The 25,298-nt window shown below is 35.3% G+C and overlaps 1 long non-coding RNA gene across 5 annotated transcripts in view; it reads right to left on the bottom strand.

Annotated features, from left to right (window-relative positions):
• Positions 1 to 25,298, bottom strand: part of LOC121655904 — a 90,262-nt gene that overhangs the window by 29,039 nt on the left and 35,925 nt on the right. The window contains exon 3 of one of the 5 annotated variants that reach the window (XR_006013329.1): positions 18,039 to 18,225. The exons of 3 other annotated variants lie outside the window; for them this stretch is intronic. This is a non-coding gene — a long non-coding RNA (uncharacterized LOC121655904). Of the gene's footprint in view, positions 1 to 18,038; positions 18,226 to 22,359; positions 22,878 to 25,298 lie in introns of those variants that run through there. One more of the 5 variants, XR_006013331.1, reaches the window with a different exon arrangement.

Here is a 25,298-nt window from a genome sequence, read left to right as displayed (position 1 = left end):
ACATGAAAACATGACAGATATCTGCATATGAGTGTAATTTGATTTTCAGTTTCAAAATAAATAAAATAAAATCCAGACTTTTAAATAAACACTGTTGAAACCACAGTGACTACAAGATCAAAATCAAATCATGATAATAAAATAATAAATGTGTCCTGCTGAGGACAATTCAAGCAACTGAAATCAGTAATAAAGATCAGACAGTGTTGAATGTACAAACACCCATCTTTGCTGCAATGTTTCCATCAGGATTTAAAGTGTTGTTGTTATGACACAGAGAGCACAGAAACAGAAATTAAACTGATTAAACTGACAAAAAAAATCTGTTTTATAACTAATTTTTCAGTATTAAAATGTTTGAAGGCTTCATGGAGAGCATTATTAATGTGCACGATGCAGAATGATAAGTAATGCTTTCACACGCGTGGCAGAAAGTCTGAGGTCAGTGTTTCCATCTTTCTAGCGTTAACCTAGTGTTTTTCTTAAAAAAAAAAAAAAAAAAGTTCATTCAAGGGTCATTATCTCGTAGAAGGGCCCAAGAGGACAAAGGAAACTAGTTGTGAGTTACACACTAGTAATTTAAAGAACAGGCTACTTCTCCAGCTCCTATCATTGAGGTCATGGAAGTTGCTACCATGAAAAAAAGATAAACATTCTTTACATATATATATATATATATATATACATACATACATACATACACATACATACATACACATATATATATATATATATATATATATATATATATATATATATATATATATATATATATATATATATATATATATAAATAATTTAATTTAAAAGTGTTAAAGAATGCCAAAACCAAAATGGCTATGTTCAGTTTTGTAAGGCAATTTAAAGGGCCATTTTTAACTCAAAGGGTTGTGTAACCCTTGTGTTTTGCTGACAGTTATTTCCTCTTTGTTTGGGGTCCTGCAGACCTCCCTGTTGCTTTCATGTTTGTCTGACCTTATCAAAACTCAAAATGTGCTAGTGTGGCAACTCCTCCCTTAGCCACATTCTACACATTGTATGAAGGTGATAAAGAAATGTAAAGCAGATTTTTCATCAGCATTAACCAGTTTGTATTTGCAGTGTTAATTCTATTTGTGTCCAAGACTCAAATAGAATAAATGCATCCACAGAAATAGATATGATATAAAAGGATAAATTCAATTTTAATAGAGAAAAAAGTAGAAAAAAAACAAACAAATTAAAAAACAACATGGTGGTTAAGTTAAAAACAAGTCTGTTTCTTAGTTCCTTAAAAGCTGACCTCTAGCAGATGTGAGGTTTTAACTGAATGTCAACATCTGTGCTTAGTGTCTTACAGTAAGAAGAGTGTGCATACAGCAATGCCGGTGATTATCTTAAACAAAGCATGAAATCTTGTCATGTGCCTCAAACAAGGCGTAAACAGTCTCTGATTTCAGTGTGTAAAAGTCAGGCGGGAAAGATGATGGGCAGTGAGAAGTAGGAACAAACTCTTTCACACGTTAATGTGCATGCAAATAAATACATACACAGTGCCACACATAAACACACAGGCTACAGTCAGTATTAGCTAAACCCACATGCATGCTAGTACTCACACTTTGACTTTTGGATTTTTGGATTTGGACTTGTCAAGCTACATCAGGCCACAGGAGCAAAGCTCAGCGTGTCTGATTGTCTGCTGCAGATCTGAAAACCAATGTCTATGAAGATATAACATCATTTATGATGGTAGTGGAAGTGCTCACGTGGGTTGTAAATAATTAGTGATCTTAAATTACTGAAAAGAAACAATTTGCATTCAGCATGGTGATAACTGTCATAATCTACCTTAAACTTACATGTTGCTGACTTAATGAATAGTAAAGAATAACAATACTGGCACTAAATTCATTTGAAACATGCAATATTAACACATATCCTGACAATAGGTATGCACACAAACATGCACAGTACTGCCAGGCTACAGACTCACAGAGCCCTCCACAGCTAGAGATGAATGTGCATTTTCATAAACAGATACACAAGTGAACATGCTTTCACACAGACATAACACACACATTTAACTCTGTAGATGCACACTGTACCCAGTGCAAACAAATAGTGTATGTACACCCACACATTTAAACAGAATGCACACAAGAAGTTGCATCTCTGATCACTGCAATCAGAATGTGTATTGCAGTAAGCACATACATGTGGGCATTCATGAAGACACTACTAGTAATGCATGATCCCCTGGAAAATTAAATTAACCCAAATGCTGTAGTTAAAGTGTGAGCACTTGCATGCATGTTAATTTAAGTGTCTATACAATGTGCTAATATGTGCTGTAGCTTGAGTATGTATGTGTGCCACAGTGTATGTATTTATTGGCATGTTGTATGGTACCTGGGAAATTATATTTACCTAAATGCTGCAGTCTATATACCACACACTCACACAAAATAGGAATATGAATACTACCAGTCCTATATTTGATTAAAAAACAAATACATACACACACAAATACATAATACACATAAAGAAACATATATGCACATGCAGCACGTAACAAAACTGCATACTCACATGCTTCACACACATACTGAATGTAAATACTGACATAAAACTGGAGAGGTACACTCATAACAGCAACCACACTAAGACAGAAAATGCCCATTCACAAGGATACGCAGATTTACACACTGTTGTGTTACACATATTAATATGACCTGTGTAAAAGGTATTTAAATAGGGACACACACACTCATACACACACAACATTATATACAAAGTTTAGCATATAATGAAGGTACATATTTGCACTTTATATGTGAAAACACACATCTTTTAAGCAAATTAATGGTGTTAAATTACATAATTATCAATTGCGTACATGTACACACATATACAACGCTAATATGTATGCAATTGGTCAGTGGATTAACAGATATACTGTATAAAGACAAAGCTGAAAAACGTGTAAACAGAAGCAAAAAATACACACAAACTCAAACCTTGCACATAAAAATAAGAAGAAACATACAAAATGAGGAGCACAAAAATTTACAGAATCCCACCACAAAATAATGACAAATGCACAAATACACAATGCAAACACACATCTGTTCAGATACACTAATAATAATAGCGTACCAAATGTGTGTAAACAATATGCAAAAACTCAGATACTTATATGAATAAATACAAAAATAAAAATACTGTAGTTGTGCAAACACACACACAAACATACAGAACAAGCCAGCGAGACAATCAGTCAAACTGTCACTGATGGCAACAAAGTGATGCCACCCACACACACACAAAACACTGCCTTTCTGAAACCATAAACATGTTTATATTTACTTATTGTCTCATTTTAGGTCAGGGAGACTCAGTGTACAGTTGGTGACATTTAATATCTAAAACCAACCACCATGTACGAGCATCTTCAGAAAACTTCCTTTGAGCCTTCATGGCAGTAATTAGGATTAGAGATTAAAACAGCAAAGACAACTGATTCCCCAGCAGCAGATGTCATTAATACTAACACAGAGAAACAATTAACTTAAGCAGCCGTTTTTTTTTTGTTTGTTTGTTTGTTTGTTTTTTAATCTAAATACCTTTTTAAAAGTTTAAAAAAGAAAAAGTTCAATTTTATAGCAAGATATTTCAAATGAAGATGTCAAACTGAGGCTAGGTCTCCTGTAAAATTAAACATATGCTGATAAATTATGAGCTGTGAAACCATCTTTAAGCTGCTGGTCTCTGTCATAAACCAGAAAGAAATTAACAGGAGATTAAAACAAAAAGAAAGAAAGGGAAAAACAAAGTCAAAAGAAAACTAATGAGTCAAACTGTGTATTCAGATGACTCGGTGATCTGCTGAAATTTTAACTCTTTACAGCCCATGGCAGGATTTTTACATTGAAATAGTTGTCAGCAGTGAAATTGGCAAGTTTTTTTTTTCCTCTTCCTCTTATTTTTTAAGCATGCATTTGTTGTTGCTGAAAAGGTTAAAAGTTTTTTTTTTTTTTTTTTTTTTTTTTTTTTCCAGTCGAAACTGAGTGGGTTGTCAGAGAACCGAACATTTCACAAGGCAAATTTCCCCTGGTGCTCTGGTAATATTATCACTCCAAAGCATCATAGTTTCAGAATGACTTATGGATTTATTTATACAAAGAAAACAAGTCTGACACCAATTATCATAAAATGGTCACATGTTACAGCTTACATGTCAGTTTGACCAGCATGTTTTCAAACTGCCACTTGTAGTTGAGCATAAATAAAGTCACGATACCTGCTTCATTTTCAGTATGAGACACTATTTTATTTACACCAAATATTCATTCCAACTTGATTTTTTTTAAAAAGTGACAGTGGTCATGATATACAATCTATATTGTAAATTTGTTTACTAAATATAATTTTAATCTCAGAGTAGAATCAGTTAGTAGCATAAAAATATTCTTACAGATAATAAATGTTTGTGCAGAATACATAAAATGTCATTATGAAGCAGCACACTTTCAGAAATGTAGATTAAACCTTAAAAAGTAAATAACCTTTTGCAAACATTTAACAGCACTCCACCCACTACTCAAGAATTTATATGTCACCTTTAAAAGATTAGCGATCAAAGAAATTCTCATTCTGATTCACAGTTTCACTATTACTGGTAGTTTTATTTATTAAAAAACACAAACCCAAAGCAAAGCAACGAAGCTTTGTGCTCAAATCCAGACTCATATAATTACTAAGCATTCTTTTCTACATCAACTTCAATAGTTTAGCTTTGTGTTTCACACTTGGGTAACCGGAGGAACGTCCTGGGGCCTGTAACTAAAACAACATTTTTAGAAAAAGCAGCCAGCCTCCGACTACAATTTTCTAGCATCAGACAAAAACAATGAACACAAAGTCAAATCAAAACCGAGGTGGACAATTTTTCCCCAGACAGCCCAGATAGGGTTCATCTCTGTGGGATGTAAACAGTTGTCGCTGGAGACGACCGTCCCACCGACCTATTTCACAAAGCAAACTCGAAAACATGACATAATCCAGCATGACTGTGTCACCTAAAAATATAAAATGGACACAGGAGCAGCTTTACTCGGCGTCTTTTACTATCAAAATTAGTCAGAGAGCAGAAAAGACGACGCAGAGGCTGGGCTTTGATGCGATCAGGCGCAGCATGTGTTTCAAAAAGTGAAAAGGAAGCTGAGAAGATGAGAACACGGTGGGTAGAGTATAAAATCCTTTTCCTCTTTCTCTGCCGTTGATGTTTTGAAGTTATAAAAGGGGAGAAAATGAGAGAACATTACCAGTAAGAAGTAGGAAGGACAGAGAGAATTAATAAAAACCATAATGAAGAGTCAAAATAAATAAGAACATTAAAGAATCTATTTGTTTTTTGTTTAAACAAATAAAAACAGATATAAAAATTATAATTCTGACTTAGAATGAATTTGAGAATGTGAGCATAAATTTACTTCCTTCCATTTTTGTGTTATTTATATTTTACATAATAAGAGGATAAAGAAAAATAAAGGAGCAAAAAGTAAACAACATGAATGAGTCTGCTTTTTAAAAAATGTGAAACTCCACTGAAACAAAATGTGGGAAGCCTTTGATTTTTATATTTAGAAAAAAAATTATCATTGTCATTCTGCATTATGTGCTATAGTCATAGTTTATATTTCACTATGAAGCATTAGTTTCTTAAAGTGGGTTCAGTCAGAATCGTGTCACCTTTAATGCCTCATCGATCAAAGCAGTTCTCTTTTTTTGATTCGGTTTCAGTGCGAGCAGAAGAGTAGAAAATCTACTTTTCTCTTTTTGTGTTATGCACCAGAAATGAGAGAGAAGTAGAACAAAAAAAATGTAAAAAGAGACTCCTAAAAAAGAAAGAAAAAAAAAAAAAGACAGAGAAAGAGAAAAATGAGAAACACGTTGGTTAAAGTGCGGTGAGTGTAGACCTGACAGAGCAGGGATATGTAGGAGGCTGCACAGACACAGAACAAAAGTCCCTGGGAGAGCTGTGGCCTAAAAACAGCAGCCTTCGTTTTGAAGTGACATGAAAACAACACCGCCATCTGTTGAAAAAATGAAGTGGTGACGAGTCTACCAAAATTACTTGGTCTTGTACACCTTCACACTAACTGAATATGTTTTTAAGACAACTTCCATCTTCATGATTGCATGCCTCACGTCTACAGCGTGAGTTTTTCTGCCAAATCCCAAACCTTGTTGCAGCGTTTCTTTGTGAACTCTGTAAATTTATTTATATCATAAATATGCACTCAGTGACCTGTGTGAGCTCCAGCTCATGTGGTGTTACGGATTAAATCAAGTGGTTTAAACTTTACTCATCATGACTAATAACACAACCGGCCTGCTTGCAGCAGGCGTACAATAAGACGTAGAGAAGAGAGCCCGGAAAACTATGTGGAGAAAGTGAATGAGTAACACTCTTCTCCACCTCAAAAACATAAAAAAAAAAAAAATAGAGAAAAATACCATAGTAATGACACTAGACAAAAACTCAGATGCTCCATATGTTTTAAAGAAAGTGGTCTGTGGTTACCCTGGGAGACAAATTTTACCTGACATTACTTGCTTCCAGGGCCTTGATCAGCCATGCCATCATGTGTTGGGTGACGTACTACAGTGGTTTAATATAACATAAGTCTCTATTAGATTAGGGTTAGGGATCAAGAGATCTCAGTTAAACAAATCAAACAAAAAATATTGCACTTGACTTTTATCAAATTTCTTTGTATAAATAAGGATGCCAAACAAAAGTTGTCTAATTTTTTTTTTAAGCCCAATAAGACCATCAGCCATCCATGGGTTAAGGTGTAGCTGCTTTATAAAGTCATAATATAGGTAGACTTGTGAGAAAAAAACTTTGAATTCTAGTCATGTTTTTGTATAAAATGTTAATAATCTCAAAATTCCCTCAGTAGATAAAAATTGCAGATTACATAGTTTAAGTACTCTAGTATAGCTAGTTGAAATCTCACACTTTGCTTTACTGGCAGCATAAATAAAAAAGTCTTTATTTATACTGTGGAGTTTAAAATGAAAATCTTACTGTTTGGGGAATTATAAATGTGTTAATAGAAGTGTTTACAGCAAGTATTGGCAACACTTTACTGTAATCCCCATTAGCACTCATTAACATTATGTAAGCATGTAATAAATGTTTTATAACACTATAATCTAGCTGTAAACAGATATATTTCTTGATGCAGTTCACATAATTCCTTGTAAACCCTTTTTATGGGTTAAAGCACCAGTTCTAATCAGAAAGGGTTAGCCATTATAGTAATAACAGGGTCCAAAGTCAGTCTTTTAGCTCATCTCTCAGCAGCAAGTAAACAGAAAAGTTAACAAGTAAAAAATAAATCGTCATTATATTATTTTATTAAAGCTCATTTCCTACTTTTACAAACACTTGAGGTGAGCTGCCTGTCATGGTATGATCTTATTAGTTTAAGCTAATACACAAAAGCACTGGTCTGTAATTTGACATTATTTACTAGCCAGGCAACAGGTGACCAACAATTTATTTGTTCAGAAAACCCAAATATCATCTTGCACTTTGGTCCTGGCATTTGGTTATTTGGTGCATAATAATAATACATTTAACATTATTATTTGGCTTAAATGTGGGCTAAATGCTTATACACTACATATGAATGCTACTTGGCAAACACTTGTCCACAATAAATGTTATAGCTCTAAATAAATGAGTACCAGTATTTGATTCAGCCTGGAACCCGAGTTATTATTTAAAGTCGCTGAGTCATGCATGCTGTTATCCTCTATTAATGAATGCTAAACAAAGACAGTGAGATTTTTATTATTATTATTATGATCTATGTAAAAAGACACATTTTTAATATGAGTGACATGATTCTGTCCTTTTTTTAGTGGTCTTAAACACTAAGGAGCATCTCCAATTCAATTATTTGATATAATTTTTACATACGAGGCAATGTTTTCTGTGAAAAAGACATAAAAAATACAAATTTCAGACAGCAATCAGCAACATGCATTTAAATCTCATGATTCCTGCTGTTGCTGTGTTGATGTTCAGAAAATGTTCATGTAAAATGTACTCCTGGACTTCCCCTCACCTCTTTACAGGAGCCACTCGCAGTTGAGAGGTCCCACGGCAGCAGGAGATTTAGCAACCCGTAAGTCATGTTTAGAGTTATTTGAAAAAAAAGTGAAGCATAAAGAACTATTTATTACTGCTTTGATGATTTATTGTCTTATTGATTGTCATATTTTCTATTCTTTAGGTGAAGCGAGGGGAGACTAATGCGGTTTTGATAGGATATCCCCCCATTTGTTAGTGATGGGTCCAAGCAAGTTGTGCAACATCACTTAAAATCCCAAAGGGGAAGTTAGTTAGAGGAAGTTGATTAGAGTTCATTAAACCACTGTCAAGAAAGCAACTCAGCATTCAGGGGAATTTTCAAGGATGCTAAACTTTCAGCACTCTGCCGTGGTTTTTCTGTTTGTACCAGGAAATTAACGGTAACCTGCACAACCTACCTGCTCAACTTACAGCCGATTTTTTGCATCACTGTTCATTTTACTGGATGTTGCCCAGCAACAGGCAACAATGAGACACAATTAGCAGAACAAATTTTCTGTTCAATTGTGTGCTGACTATGTCATCAGGACTGCAAGTAATTTCCTGTTTTGCTTGTGCTATTGCCAGGTCATGAAAGAAATAACAGATGGACAGGAAGAGCAGATGAATTATCTGATTTTCTGATCATTTTTTATTTATTTAAATGTTATAACATAAAATAATCCAACAGAAAACAAAACTACCTGCTTTTTCTAAGTGCAATAGAGCTTACCGAAGTGTGCACCACCGACTCCCATTCTCTTATGTAAATTGTGAAGGATCCTGAAACAATGCAGCCTACATAAAATTTGCCTCAATGCCACCTGCCAAAATAGTGTTTCTCAAACTAAACCTCAAATTCATCAAAGATTTTGCAACCAAACAAGATATTACCCAAACAAAAACTAACTTTAAGTCTTAGCGAGCTTGTATGTCTCTCTTAACTTGTGGTGGCTGTAGCTCAGGAGGAAGAGCAGTCGTCTGCCAGCAGGAAAGTTGGTGGTCAGGTTTTCCCTGACCACAAGCCGAAGTTTCCTTGGGCAAGACAATGAATCCCATGTTGCCTCCCGATGTGTCTATCGGGGATATTTTATGAAAAAGGAATGTGATAAGAAAAAGCACTTAGCATATATACCACAGTAAAGTGGTCCACAACCTATTTTCCTTGAGGACCCCCTTCATGCAAAACCTGAAAAGCCATAGATCTTTGCTGCACCCTGTGTTGAAACCATGCTTGGATTTATGCTTTCAAAAGTGATATTCTCACCATAAATAATGTATTCTGCTCGAGTCCTGTCATTCCATAAAGCTAAAGTAAAATAAACAGCATATAGCCTCACTTTTTTTTCCATTTCTTACATTTCCTGAAATTTAATCAAAATTCATCCCAAACTTTTTGAGCTATGCAGATAGACAGACCAACGTCACTGAAAACATATCCTCTGCCTTCACAGAGGCAAGAGACATCAGTGCATATCATCGCAGTGTTTCTCAGTCTGTTTAATAGTTTAATTGCTTGACCTTCACCAAACTGGGGTGGTGACAGGAAAAGAAATAAAAAAAAATGGAGCCATGATGTCAACAACAAACTGAAACCACACTGTTCAGGGCAAAACAACTTTGCTCAAACATGTAAGTTAAAAAATTGTTAAATATTCCAAAAGCAAGCTTACAACTTACAGCTAACATGTTTACTGTTTAGACAGAACTTGAGTTTGAAATATGATTCCTGTATATCATTTCTGAAATCCTGGATCTTTCAAAAACAAAAAAAATTCACAACACAGCTGAGATCGTTGGATATTTGCTCACCACGTATTGTCAACAGGAAGGTACCATCACCGCAACAAGCTGAATGATGTGCAATCATACACATATATACATAAACATCACACTGGCTGCTTGATCATATGCCAACTGAGCCACCATATTGGCTGTGGAAACTTACTGGAAGTTACAGGGAAACGCATCTTTAATGAGCTCCCAAGGGGCAAATTTAAGAGTTACAATAAAAAAAAACACTTAATAACAAAAAAACAGCAGTGAATGTAGGTTTAATAAAGCATAAAGTATAGTATAGTATAGTATATATAGTATAATGACATGTAGTGTTGAAACAATACACAGTACTGGATTTTTGCACACTTTGTACTACTGTTCCAAATTTTAAAAACAATTAAACTGGCAAATTTGTTTACTCTGAATGTGTCTTGTTTTGTGTTTCAGTCTGCTGATGTTTTCTCTTACTTTGAAATTCAAAAAAATTTGATATGCCACATGCATACATCATGCTGTATATTAAAAAGTGCAAATCATAGTCTGGGAGGGGGCTCCCCAAATCAAATTCTGCTTGGGGTCCCATAAAGGCTCAAGCCAGCTCTGCTTCTTGTCCTGTGAAATTGCAACTCCCTTTTCACTTGTATTAATTTAATGCCCTATCTCGACATGGCCAATATAGAGGGCACATTGACTATATAGCAGCAATGGGCAGACACCGTCACCAGGGTGTCTATATGTCTGTCAAAGCAGCATGCTCATTTGGCTCATATAGCTACGGCACATACGGGACATTGTAATATTTTACCAGCTAACCACATTTACATCAACCTCAGCTGTAGGCTTTATGTTTGTGTTTATTAGCAAATGTTAGCATGCTATTTTGATAAACTATGATCATAAACATGTCTAACATTATCCCTAAACAATAATGTTGGAGCTTTTTTTTCAGACTCGTACACATTTGAGAACACATAAGTCTGCTACAAGTATTGCTTTAAATAAATACTATACTAGCTTCCAACCTTAAAACTCTGTGCTTACGACTCATTTTAATGGCACACTGACATTCATTTTGCACATTCCCAGGACTGTTGTCCTGCAGCATCCCAAGGCTGAGAAACCGCACTTCAGAACTCCAGCCTGAAACATCACACGACAACTGCGTTTTGCTTTACCACATCACACAGCAGTAGCTGGATATCAACACACTGGCTGTTATGGATGTGCCCCATGAAACTGGAATGCAATATGGATGCCAAATTAGCCTTTGTTAGGGCTGCCAAAGTGTGAAAATCTGCCAAAGTTTAGTATTAACACCTTAAAAGACCTTTATATTTTCTGGTTCGTGTTACATATTCACTTCAGCAGCTGTTTTATCCAAGACAGTCAACAACAAAAGACTTAAGCTTGCTGTAACCACATCAGAGAGGTTTTAAAAATCATACCCATAACCTTTAGTGTGGCATCATGTGTGTTCTTATCAAACAATGAGTATCCCTCCAGCAGGACTTATTTATCATAGTCCACTTCTTACAGAACGATGGCACTAAAAAAAAAAAACAAGGTCCTGCTGACTCTGTAAATCTCTGCACCATTAAAAAGCTTCTGTTTTTAAACATCTTCACAGTATGCTGCATCTTTTAAAAGTAAAGAGTGGATTTTTATCAGGCAAGGTTTTAAGTAAGGTGATAGATTGGCTTACAATGTTTACTCAGCCTTGAGCTTCTTCCTTTCTCTTCAGAAAATAAATGCTCTCATATCAGCCTCTACATCACAGAACAGTGTGTGTTCGCCTGTGAAGCTGTGTGTTGGTGGCGTATTCATGTCTAACTGCCCCGATGTGAAAGACTCCAGGCCTCCCACGGTCTAGGAGGCAAGACAACCACAACTGGTAACGGTCTCACTCACCCCACAAAATAAAGACATGCTGTTGTTAAAACAACTGATAAGACAGTGAGTAGGCCTACTCTTTTTTTTTTTTTCTTTTTTTTTATGCCCAGCTAATCATGAGTTGTTGTCCACAAGAGATAAGGAGAAATAGTCTCATTGATCTGACAGTTACACAAATCAAGGTAATAGCATAATAATGTCAGGAAAGATGATTTAAAACAAAAAAGAATAAATTAAATATGTTATTTTGCATAAAAAGCCCTTCTCACTCTGACAGAAGACCTGTATTCCTATGAACTTGCCAAGAATGCTAAAGGTTCAGAAATGTACTTTTTCAAAATCATGTTATGTTGAGTTTTGCTAACCAAGCAACAAGGTTTACATTAAGCAAAGTAGCTAATACAGAACTAGACTCCAGTACTTGTAGATAACCCATGTTTGATATGAAACTGCACCAAAAGAAATCTCCTTGTGTTGGTTTTAGGGTGACAATAAGCACGATTTAAGTAAAAGCAGATGTCTAAATACATAACAGCATACAGTAAAAAAAAAAGAAGTGATAAGTACAGAGTCTGAGTACAGAGTTATCAAAAAGGGTGGTGAGCAGTGTAAAAAGACAAGATTCAGCTGAAAATCAACACTGAATAATTTGACATACTAATTTCCCAGAGCAGGAAAATGATCACAATCAGGAGAACTGGGAATGTTGCTTGCTATCTTTTTGTTTTTTATCTTATAAGTACTGCCTTAAATATATAAATGCTTAGAGATTAGGTACAAATTATTAATAATTTCAGATGACACCCCTAAAATTGAACTTGATAGCTCAGACAAACAGCAACAACTACAACAACAGCCACATTTATTTTTTTACTAACTGAGATCAGTAGAGATCAGCTGTGATAAATATGCCTAAATTCTGGCTAACCCGCACTGTACATGCTAAATAGTTAATGGATTGTATTTATATAGCACTTTTCTAGTCATGTTGACCACTCAAAGGGCTTTACACCATGTCACATTCACCCATTCATGCATACACTCATACAACACCTCTGCTGTTACATACTCTATCACACACATTCATACCACCCGACACATCAGAAGGAAACGTGGGGTTCAGTGTCTAGCCCGAGGTCACTTCAACATATAGTCACGGGAAGCCTGGAATCAATCCTCTGACTTTCAGGTTGGCCGACGACCGCTCTTCTTCCTGACATGTTCAGTGTGATAAGTCAAAAGTGAAAGTGGGATGTATTAAACAATTCAAACAGATTTCTGATTATACAATGTCAGTACTGCAGAATTCTGATAAATTGGAACATCCAGCACATAATGCTTGATTCTTACAGAGCTACTGACCACTAACAATGCTTGAGTTTAAGCAGTACAGGTTTCCAAAATAGGTTTACTGCCTTAACGCATGTAGACTCTTCCTCATCTATTCTACACTTGAAGTTAAAACATGAAAACCTAAACCGTGGTGGGTTTGTTGAAGGTTTAAGACATAAACAAAAGGCCAATTACATGAACAGACACTTGGGAATGCAGCATGGAAAACACTGATTTCCTGGATCATGTAGGACTATGGTGGACCGGGAGTGCCAAAATAAAAAATAAATACAGAAATATTAAAAAAATAGCTCAATAAATAAATTAATTTGCCAAATTAATTTACAAAAATATTAAAAATATTGAGGACACAAACAGCAGAGCCAGACAGAGCTTGATTTATAAAAAATGCAAAGCTTGACAGCCCTTGCCGAAGCAACTCATAAAAAAGGAGTTGCTTAAATACAAATTTTTACCTCAGAAATGTCATTCTGTAGAATCAACAATAGCAGACAGTCAAAGCTAAACATGTAGCTCTGGCAACTCCAGTGAACAAGTTGGGACTGAATGACAAATGTGTAACTGGTATTAAAAGGAACTGAACTTTATATTTTAGCAAGAAAGGGGGGGGGCAAAATTAAAAAAAAAAAAAAACAATAAAGTTGCACTGCATGTGTTTATTAACTTCTAACATCTTTAATTGACCGACCCTGCAAACTTTACCAGATTCTTGGATGGATATGCATTGTTAATAATTTTATTTATAGAATAAACTCAAATACACTTAAATGTGTCCTCAACTCTGGCCATAGCCAGTGGGATAGGCTCCAACCCTCCCATGGCCCTGTGTTGGAATAAACAAGTGTAGAATATGTATGTAAGTATGTGTGGATGGATGCATTTTTTAACTGCATCACTCTAAACTTTTGCAGGTTGTGTTAACACCCTAAAAAGACACAAAAACCTTTAAATGCATAGAAGTGATGTGTGAGGTGTTTGTTAAGATGCCTGCTATTTATATACAATGCAATAAGATCATGTTGGAAACATTAGTGTTGGGATGTAAAAATGATCTTACTTGTTGGTTAATGATACAGAATCAAAATCTTGGTTTAGCAATGCAAATATTTAAAATTGCAGCAGCCCCTCAGCTGGAAATAACTTGTGAAAAAGATTGTGAGACTAAATAAATGCTGATGGTGAGCCCTGTACTAACCTAAATGTGTGGTAATTTTAGAGGCTGTGGCACCCAGTGTTAAACTGTGAGATGCATTTCTATTGTTTTGTCCAACAAAGACAACATTTTGTATTGATAAAGGAAGGATTTACTGCATTAGCCTGTCATTCTTTAAGCTGGGTGTAAAGGACAAATTGATAAGTGCAAATGTCAAATGGTGTCTTCCTTTCTCTTCAGTACACTGTTAACACAACACCATCATCTTCGTCTGTACATGTCCTGCGGCTCAGGTTTGTTTACTTATTATTGTCTGTTTCTAGGTGGTCTAGCAAGATCAACTGTAAATCAAACCCACAAGCTGCCCCACCTTCAGTACAGCTTAAAGAAATCATGAATCTCTCCCCAGTTCATGAGGCTGTAGCCAGTTTGAAAGAAGTGTTTATGTCCGTTGTAGAAACCAAGACAATAAAATAAAGTCAGAGAATAAACTGTTGGCTTCAGTGAGAACAGAAGGATTAAGAAAGTATTTTGATAATAAAATATCCAATAAAATGCATGAAATTTACAGCTTTAAGGGCTGCTGCTATTGTAAACATCACCCACGCCACTTCCTGCCTCACCTGCTTTTTTGCTGCACTATGTGAGTCTAGTTCTCAATGCAAAAATTCACTTTAAAACAGAGTATATTACATATATATTCAAACTACTTTAAATACTGCATTCCTACAATTTTTCTTTTACTTATCAGCCAATTTATAACAATACTCAAAAAGATGTGTAAACTAAAAATTTCAGAAATGGCACAAAAGACAGTTTAACTTAAAACACTGGAAGCACAAATTTACTTGCTTTCCATTGAGAGATGTCTGTGTACGGTAAGATAATGTCAACATCTCAACTGAGAAGTATAACTTAGTGGTTTTGCACCTGAGAAGATTTTGGTCAGAATTAATGAGGGATACATAGCAATGGGAAAGTCCAGTTCAGGCAGATGAGTCAGAGTTCTGCTTTAATAATGACACAGACTGAGATCGGTGAAAAAAATAATCAGATAAGAGACAAGCGGTAAGCAGATTGCCTGTGATCACTCGGCACATGATCTCCTAAAATTAGTGGATTGTTTCCTCACACAACACGGTGTGACTGGCAGACAAGCTGCAAAAGGGGAATCCATCTGTAACCAACTGTTTCTGATAAATAAGCAGGTGAACTGACGTGGAAAAGATACTTGAAGTGTTCCAGGAATGTGAACATAAATTTGCTCAAAACAAATTTAGTGTTTAAGGTGAACTAACAGCTTTTGGTTTTTGGTTTGTTTTTTTTTTCTTTTCTTCTGAAAAACAAAACTGAAAAAAAGGTTTGTGGGTTTCAGACAAGTCTTTACTATTCAGGGAGAGGTGTTTGACAGGAGGCAAAGTTGCAGCATGCTGACATTTAGAATTTTATCTTTGTGTGAGAGTGTGTGTGCCATCTGTGACACCAAATAAAGCCCACACACTCCTCTAACCTGAACCCTCAACACTTATCTCCTTCATTTTCACTCTCTTTCATCTGTCTATGTCTCCCTTTTCTTAAAGATTTCTTAAATATAAAGCACATATGAAAGTTTCATGTCTGTTGACAATATTTATCAATATTCATATCAAGACATCTAGTCAGTTAAAGGACATTGAACTCAAGCATAATCTGATAATCTAGTGGTTATGAAAATGCATTCTGAGCCAGGATTCACATGGTTTAAGCCAAAGCTCTGATTTCAATTGTAAATATTTGCTGCTTTTTTGCACATATTCTGTTATTTTATAAAACAAACAACACAGATTTCTTTTGAATCATCTCTACAAAACAACAGTGTTGTTTAGGTCATGTTGTCACCTTAAAGATTATATTTGAACAGGTCAAACAGTCCTAAAAGACAGCATAAGTTCACATTGAGAACTATTTAAAACCGCTTTCTGTTTTATTCTTAGTAATTATTTATGCAAGTAAAAGTTTACAGATGTATTAGTTGCAATCATAAAAACAGTCAAAGCACACACAGTGCTGAATTTAGTTCTGTCTGCTATTCTGTGAGGTGGAGTCCTGTTGATTTCTGCATATTTTTATGCCTTGGCACATACGCCACAGTAACAGAGTGATGTACCTGCTATTTACAGCTGTGTGCAAGATTCAAATTAGTTTTCTCTCAATGTTAATGTTCAAAGGTCACACTCATTTGCTCTAAATGCCATGCTCACAATGTGTGGAACGTCAGGAAATGCACCAAACTGCAGGGAGGAAAGTGACATTTCTAACACGAGAGTTGAGCCAGGTGGTTAATATTTTACTCAATTTACTGCATGACTGGCAAGAAAAAAAATCTGCTCACACAACTGCATGTGGTTGCAAATACACAAATCCTCTTTCGTGTACTGTACGAGTATCTACTGAAAAACAGCCTAAAGGCAGCTGTTGGAGTTTAAAGCAGATCTCCTTTGCCACTTCTGATGGGTGCCGAAGATTTTGCCTTAATGACATAAGAATAATCCTCTAAAAAAATCATCATTACTCTTAAATTATCTACCTTTGAATAAACTTGCAACTTTTCATGATTTTATCATGTGCAACTATGTGCTGCTTCATTTATACATCAAATTTAATGTCTAATTGGTGATGTAAATGTATATATAATCAAAAACCACATAGATGATCTTGTTAAATGCACAAAAAAACTACTACAACTTCAGTCCTGAAAACAATCCTGATCTGCTGAGGGAACTGAAAGATGTTTAGCTGTTAAAAAGCTTAAATCTTGGTCGAGAGCAGACTTTGGACGTGTTTTTAAAAATGCTGCATCATCCAGAGACTACTACAGCCAATAGGTAGTATTGGAAAACAAACATTAGCTGATCGAGCTAAAACAGCCAGGGGTACATGTTCAAATAACAATAAACCCTTTTTCACATGTCATGGTGGGAAAAAACAGTAGGAACCATCCCATTAAGGTGCCCTAGTGTGCAGAAATAATGAGGCTTCTTTGTTCAAAAATATGTATTGTCTGATTAGGTAAAAATAGCCATATTGAGCTACATTACTTGACCAATCAAGTGTTTATTTGCAGCCAGTTTTACCCGCAACATCGTATGTCAATAGCCTGTTTAAATAATAGTTTCTGAACCTGCAAGGACATGTGCAGCTTAGCATGATGGAAAATTTGAGCCAATATCCACAGAAGGTCCATATCTAATCCAAAATGCCTCAAACATGTGCAATCAAACCGGTGAACACCTGGACTATATTTGTGAATGCATTTTACGTCTGAAATTTAAGGCCTAAAACAAAAATCGAAGGATTTTCCTTTGCAGCCACTAATGTTTCACAAAAACTATTAAAGCAAAAAGGAAAAAAATCTCTGCCTTCTTTTCTGTAGCAAGATTCCTTCCTTTTAATCTTTTTTTTTTTTTAAAAAGTACTAAAATATCAAATGTTTGTTTGGCTTTTGAAGACCTTGCAAAAGTTCCACATGTGATCTGAAGTTTCTATGTGAAGTGGGAGGCAAAACACAAGTCGCTGCAGCTAAATCGCAGCAGACTCACAACATCCGCCAAGGTGACCCATTTAGTTCCTGCTGTGCCAAAGGCCTCTACAGACCTGGCAAACATTATTATGAGATCTCCATGAGAAAGAGTGTGTGGATGGATAGGTTAAATGTGTGTGTTAGAGAAAGTGAGTAGGTGTGGGAGTGTTTACCTGTGTGAGACAGCATGAGGGTGTTAGCAGCTGAGGGTGTGCAAGTGTGTTTGGCACAGGATGACTAAACGATAACTATCTCTCATTTCCCTTTAGCTGGTCTTGCTTCAGAGCAGGACCCCTGCTGGATTTCCTTATGAGCCCTCAGCTCACCCAAACATCAGGTTTCATTCCGCACCGACTTCTCCTTTAAAAGAACAAATAATACTGTATATTATTTATTATATACAAGTAATACACATACAAATTATAAATTAAACTAAGACCTTGCTGGTTGTTGGCATGTACTCTGCTAAGTGACCTCATTATTTAGCACATCATTGGAGGTGTAAATAATGGGACAGTGATGTGTGTTTTTAATGCTGCTATTGATTCAACATCATCTCTCATGGAGGCCTTATATAACCTGTATCCCATCATGACAGCATACACACCACGTAGTGCCAAGCCTCTACACTTTACACAAACTAGCTTACTCTGGATTCGTGCTTTATTTTTAGCTGAAAACGTTCCTCCGAACTGACATAAAACATTCAATATGATTTTTTTTTTTCTCAAACAAAATCCAAAGAGGTAATGATTTGGTCAAACATATAAGACACAAATCACTATGAGTTCTGTGATCACTAAAATCCAGGGTGATGGTACAGTGTGGCTTTCCCTCTCAGCTTCTTTGTGTCTTTGCAAGAATAAATAAGAATCATGTCGTTCTGCAGTTTTTTCAGTCTTTTGCTAATTCCATCATGCTTATGTTTTGCATGATATGAAACTATCACAAATTTAATATAGCATAACTGCATGTTTATAAGAAGGTATGAGGGTTGCGGATGCAACTGTTACACCACAGAAAGAGAAGCAAGTTCAAGTTCTAACTAACCTAATATTTACCAACAACTTTTCACATTTCCATTTCCCTTTTAGTCGCTGCTGCCAAGGGATAAATTTAAAAATTTTAAAAAAGTATGTAATACTAAAAATAAGGCCATAGCAATAAGAAGCACATGTTCAGACTTAAATGTTAATAAATGCATGGGTGCAGGTTGGAATCATGTAAGCTGAGTAATTACAAAACTATACACAATGATCAACAAAGCCATATCACAATTTCTGCTCCTTTACAGTATTTTGAAAACTTTTGGACATGTGGACACACACACACACACACAGATTTATCTTTCCTTAACGACTTGTAGTCGATTCATTTACCAAGTATATCAAACTGAAATTTACTTTTGGGCTTTACACTTTTTGTGAACATTTTTGTCTAAAACAATCCTGGACACCTTCTACAACAGACCAATTCTGATAGATGAGAACCAGAGCAACTACCTCAGGTATAGACTCTTTTATCCACAGTTGGTTCTCAGATCATTTACACCCCTTGTTGTTGAACAACTCTTCTTCTTATGAGGAAGAATGTTTCCCAAAGTAAAGAAGTCATCATCATGGAGAATTATTCTTCTTTACCTTTTCAACAAGTAAAATATAAAAAGGCTGGTGAAGGCATTGCCCATACTACCGTGCTCATGAGAAAACAGTGTACACACAGAAAGAAAGTGAGCTTCATCCAGCTGTCTTTCCCTTTCTCCGTTGAATAGTTTTTGTTTTCTGCTGCACTTTTGTTATTTTTGTAATACCACACTGTTGCCAGAAGGGAAAAAAATGCTTTTTGGTATTGAAAACTTGTTATATGAGGAAAATAGATCCATTTGGACACCTGTAAATATGCCTTTCACTACATGTGCATCAAATTCCTATTTCTTAATGGATTAAAGCTGTATCTCTGTTAGCATTTCCTGGTGTTGAAAAGTATCCTTGAGAGTCTTGAAAGGTGCTCGTAAATAAAATGCATTATCATTAATATTATTATCATTATTATTATTATTATTTAGTAGACAGTGTGCTGCACAAAACAATTGTTCTTTATCCACATGTATTAGGTTGTTTGGGTACTTATATTTAATAAAATGGTTTGTAGTGTAGAATGCCAGTTTTTCTTTACATCTTTCCTTTTATGTTGCTGGTTTGGGAGAAACAGCTTGCATTTATTTGAATGTGTGTGTAAAGTTAGCAAAAACAGGTCCCACATTTTAGAGATATTTCTTAAAAACAAAATCAGATAAAAACAACCTTTATTCTCTTTCATTTAGGTTCCATGTCATTTTGTTTTTAATGATGTCCCTTAAAACAAAAGCATAAAATATTGAATTTTATCTGAACTCATCTCATAATCAATTAAAAGAGGTGATTTCACACATGCAAATAGAAATTGTGCTTTTGATGTAAAGAGGATGAAACTTCAAGCCCATGTGGGTAAAAACAATCAGCACAGAATTAGAGCTTCAAACTCTGACAATATAAGCCTTATTTAATGTATTAAAGACAGAAATACACACAGATGACAGGAGTCCCCCAGAGGTCCAAAACTGAAGAGTCACTCCTACAGAAACACAACACAGAACAGCTCATAACAAGAACAGGAAAAGTTTTTCTTTGATGCCCACGACAATGTGCAAATGGAGGCGTCACGTTTCCCTCACTAATCAGACTAGTTCAGTTTGACTGAAAGCACCAAACTTATTGTGCAGTTTCATTTGAAACATGCATGAATTTCAGTATGGGGGAAAAGCGTTTTAAACTCATGAGACTGATGTGGAGAAAAAAATAGAAGACTGCAAGCTGACTTTCATAGGAACTAATGAAATGAAACCATTTAGTGTTTCAACGGATATTTTAGCAAATAACAATAAATAATAAATTATCTCTTCAAGTCTCCATTCTAGTAGAACATATCACCTGGAGAAAACCTTTACAGAATGTGTGTGTGTTTTTTGGCTGAAGCTGATCAGTTTGAACGTGTCTGTACGAGCATGTTCTTGTGGCATGAAACTGTGGGAGTTAATCTCCGGCCCAAAATGTTACTTATACCTAAATGTCAAAAGGAAACTTGACCCGTGCAGATCACAGCTAAGTAAATTATATCAACCAGGTTTAAAAACTAGCTTCTCTATTTTACAACACTAATTTATCAGAGACTAAAAACACCTCAAAGGCCTCTATTGCTTCAGGAAAATTAAATTACAACAGAGACATTTTTCACAATCTAAATTACATTCACACTATTTAAATGGCAAATTTGGAGACTTTACACATGTAATTACAGCTAGAATTTTATAGAAAATCCAGTTGCTTTTGCTTCCATTTTACAAAAAGAAAACCCTAAAAATTTGACTTACTCTTAAATTAATCTTCACTACTCGATTAATATATTCTGCAGAGTCAAAGTGTAAATTTATGCTTTACTAAAATGATTCTCAGCTAATTTGGGAATGTAGTACATCCTCCTTAATTTTCCACTACACACACATTCATCTACAGTATGTTGTCTGAATCTCAAATGAGGCCGATGTTAGTGTAGGCTGTGCTCTTCCTCCCTCTCTAAAAACAAAAAAGCAATAATAGTCTAACTCCTACACACACAGTTTACCATTTCACCCGCCTGACAGTCAGCTACAACTCAACCTTTAGCTTTTCTAATATCCATGTTACGCTGACTTAAAGTGAGAGATATCAGTAGGGTGAATATTATCTTCCTCACAACCGCAGGTGACTCAGAAACACAAACACACACACACATAAGAGAATAAAGATGTGAAACTTTATATATTCTAAGTTCAAAGAAAATGAAATTCAAACTCTGAAGTTGATTTCACAGCTGGGTGCTTATTTAGGTTTCTTCAGATCTGATTTGTAATTTTTTTCCTGCTATAGCCATTTTTCTCTAACATTACAAGGCATGACTCAGTTATTGAACATGGAGAATTTAACTTCAGCTATATATATATATATATATATATATATATATATATATATATATATATATATATATTAACACATTAATTTAAAGTGTTATTTGTATTGTTATTATTATGGACGATTTCATTAAAAATATTCTATAATTAAAATGTTTAGTTTTGTATCATTATTATAGTTACTTTTGTGAAACTGAATTTCCTTGTGTGTGCACGAGTGAGTGTGTGAAAGTGACAGAAGGCAAAACAAACCCAAAATGTCAACGTATCTTTTCTCATCACACAGGAAGCTCATCAGGCTGTGACATTTTGATTATCTGGTTTTGTTGTTTTTGTGTTTACAGGGTGCAAACAAATGATACTGTCAAATATGTCGAGGTGGATATTTGTGTGCTAATAAGGAAATCGCTGTGAGGGTTTACTGATCAAATAATTTCTTTGTATAAGTAAATGTTATGTTTTTATATATGGAAAAAAAAATCTAAAATGCATTTTAAATAACGACTCACTTTATCCAGGATGACTCATCTATAAGATATATAAGACGCATCTTTTAGATGAACGATTTCCTGCAGACAGTGAAGTTTTATTGTGTTTCGCTCGCCAGCTTTCAGAATGGACTTGCTCTAATAAATTATACGGGAATATGGAGTTTGTTCATCTTTCAAAGCGAAATCCCGCCGCAGAATTTCCACTGCGTCATCTTTTAAACGTCGAAGCGCGTGAGTCAAACCGACCACAAAGGGCTCAACTTTTACAAATTAAGACCCAATCCTCTATTTTTTGCTCCTTTTTCCCTTTCATGTTCCACCCCAAAAGCGCTTAGTATCTGAACTTTTAGGCCCATCGAGTCTCAGCAGAAACTGCGTCCGTTTCCCGATGCTAATCCATAAATTAGAAGAAAATAGACACAGTTAGTTTGGGGGGAAAATGCAGTTTAATTGACATGGGGCACTAATAATACGTATTCCTCGTCTAATACCGAATTATTTCCTTATTTCCAAAAGCAGAGGAAGAAAACACTAATCATTCCTGCTGCCAAAACATGAGGAGTCATTTTCTGCAAAAGAAGCAGTGTCTCCAAGAACATTTAGGTGTATCTGTAGAAGAAATACAGTCATTTAATAAAGCATATTATCAGCACAACCATGTAGGTAAATAATTATCCACACACAAAAAGTCATTTTAAAGACTGGATTTTTTTTTTTTTTTTAGTGGGGATATATTTATCTAAAATCTATATGTGCTACACGCAGGTCGTTACTTTTTTATTCGTTTTAAAGGCACATGATTTTAAATGTGGTATTCCTTAAATCCTGGAAATGCAAGTGACAACATTTTAGGATTTTTCCGTTAATATGAGAAATTATTATTGTCAGAAATAGGACACAAGGTGGCCCTTTGCGAGTTATTTCATGGTAAAATGTGTGTTTTGTAAAAGCAAGTAATGTACCTTACATTGATTGAGTTTTATTAAATAAATTAACTAGAATAAAATGACAAGCAAAGACATAAATATGCTGCGGTTTGGTGTTTGTCAAGACTAAACAACATATTCCATGTAAACAATAAAATAGCACAAATAAAAACGTGCAAATTGCTATAAATAAATGTAAATAGCTCTAAAGTCAGCAGCAATCTAAGTGTCACAGCTGTCCTGACAAACCATGACGATATTTTTGGTATTTTAAAGCGTTTATTTAGGTTTAAAGCGTCATTTTGTCCGATTGTAATGCTGTGTTATGTAACACAGACTTTGGACCAGTTTTTAAGATGACTAAATACGTGACTAATACCCAGTAAAGGTTTTTGTAGGTGCTCGATCAAAATTTAACAGAAAAGGCGTCAAAACTCCTCATTCAAATAAACCATAAAGTGATTTAGATGGAAGTAAGACGACAAAACACGAGCAGAGAAAAACACAAACGAAGGAGCAAGCTGTTTTCTGTGGGACGGAGTCGCCCTCTAGTGGACAGCTAATTGCCTTACACTAATCTCTGCCTCTCTTTTTGCTGCAGTATTTCTTTCTGTGTGTCCTTATTTTGTAGTATGTGCACATACAGCGTGACATTTGCAGGGCATGTCATGACCTCATACTGTCAGTCACCTTGCCTGCTCTCAGTTTCTTAAACACTCATACAAAGAGAGCCGCTACCCCTCAGGTAAATGTTCTTGATGACACATGATGGCTGCGATGAAGTGGAAAGAGACAAACTGAGTTTCCTGGAAAGCTGATGACCCACTACGATCAAAGCAATGAAAACCCTGGAGGCCTTTTTAAGGCTGCATAACCACAACATGGACATGCAGTACTCCCATTGAAATATAATTTATGTGCTAATGCATTTTTAATTACAGATTAAACAATGGGAACTAAGCGTACTAGAACTATAAAGCTTCTCTGATTTTTTTAATTGACTCAAAATGAGTTTAAGTGCTTTTTATAAAGTTGCTGCACTCAAAGTGAGAGGGACATTGACAGGGTGCCATGAGAATATCAGAAAGCATGCCTTTAATGAAAGACAATACATTTCTGCCAGTGTTACCAGAATTTTAGCTTTAATATCCAAGCAATTAGTAAAGAAACAGTTCTTCAAGATTCAGTGTGGAGGATCCAAGCTGTGCTTTTTGTCTTCATCTAAAAGCTCCTTAAATCTGTCTGAAAACCCCAGCAGGCTTTCATGTGAACCTGCTTTCTTTTCCTTGAAGTCTCTACCACAGCAGCTGTGTGAAGTTGTCTGATCTCTATAAGATCTTGTTTGAAAACTTCAAAGAAAGATAGAAATTTAGCAGCGAGTAAAGCGTGTTAAATCAGACTTTCAGTCTGTGATTGGCATGTTGACTTTTCTCTGTCCACCTGAAAGCTGTGATTATTTTTAAATGTGTGATAAATATCTTGTTGAACAGAAAACAAATCTCCTTTCCTCTGTTCTCATGTGAAAACCTTGCTTAATCTACATAATTTACTCCATGCTCGTAGTTTCATTTTGACCGATTCTTATAAACATCCTCCATCTGCAGACTGATTTCCATCCAGATCTCTAAAAATAGTAAGTATTAATAAACCAATGCTGAGAATGACTGTCTAACCAGTGGGGGTAACTTTGCAAATGATTTCCATAAAACATTAACTGGACTTTCACAAAATTCCTGCTTCTTTATCCAATGGCCTTCCCTCCCCTCTCTTTGTTCGGCAGATCAAGGAGAACAATGGAAAGAGCGGAAAACAGTCATCTCACACTTAATCTGACATGTGGTTAGAGCCAGGAGGCAGAGGAAGATTTTAAAGGCTGTAAAGTTATTTCTGATGCTTCATACCAAGAAACGTAAAATATATCAACAAAAGGGATTTACAAGAAACAAAAATTAAAGTTTGGCCTAATAACACTGGAGTTTTCTCCAAACAATGCCTTACATTAAGTTATTTATGCCATTATCTCATAAAGTT

Source organism: Melanotaenia boesemani, chromosome 16 (assembly GCF_017639745.1).
Source record: "Melanotaenia boesemani isolate fMelBoe1 chromosome 16, fMelBoe1.pri, whole genome shotgun sequence".
Lineage (NCBI taxonomy): Eukaryota > Metazoa > Chordata > Actinopteri > Atheriniformes > Melanotaeniidae > Melanotaenia > Melanotaenia boesemani.
This window is presented reverse-complemented; position numbering and strand designations above follow the sequence as displayed.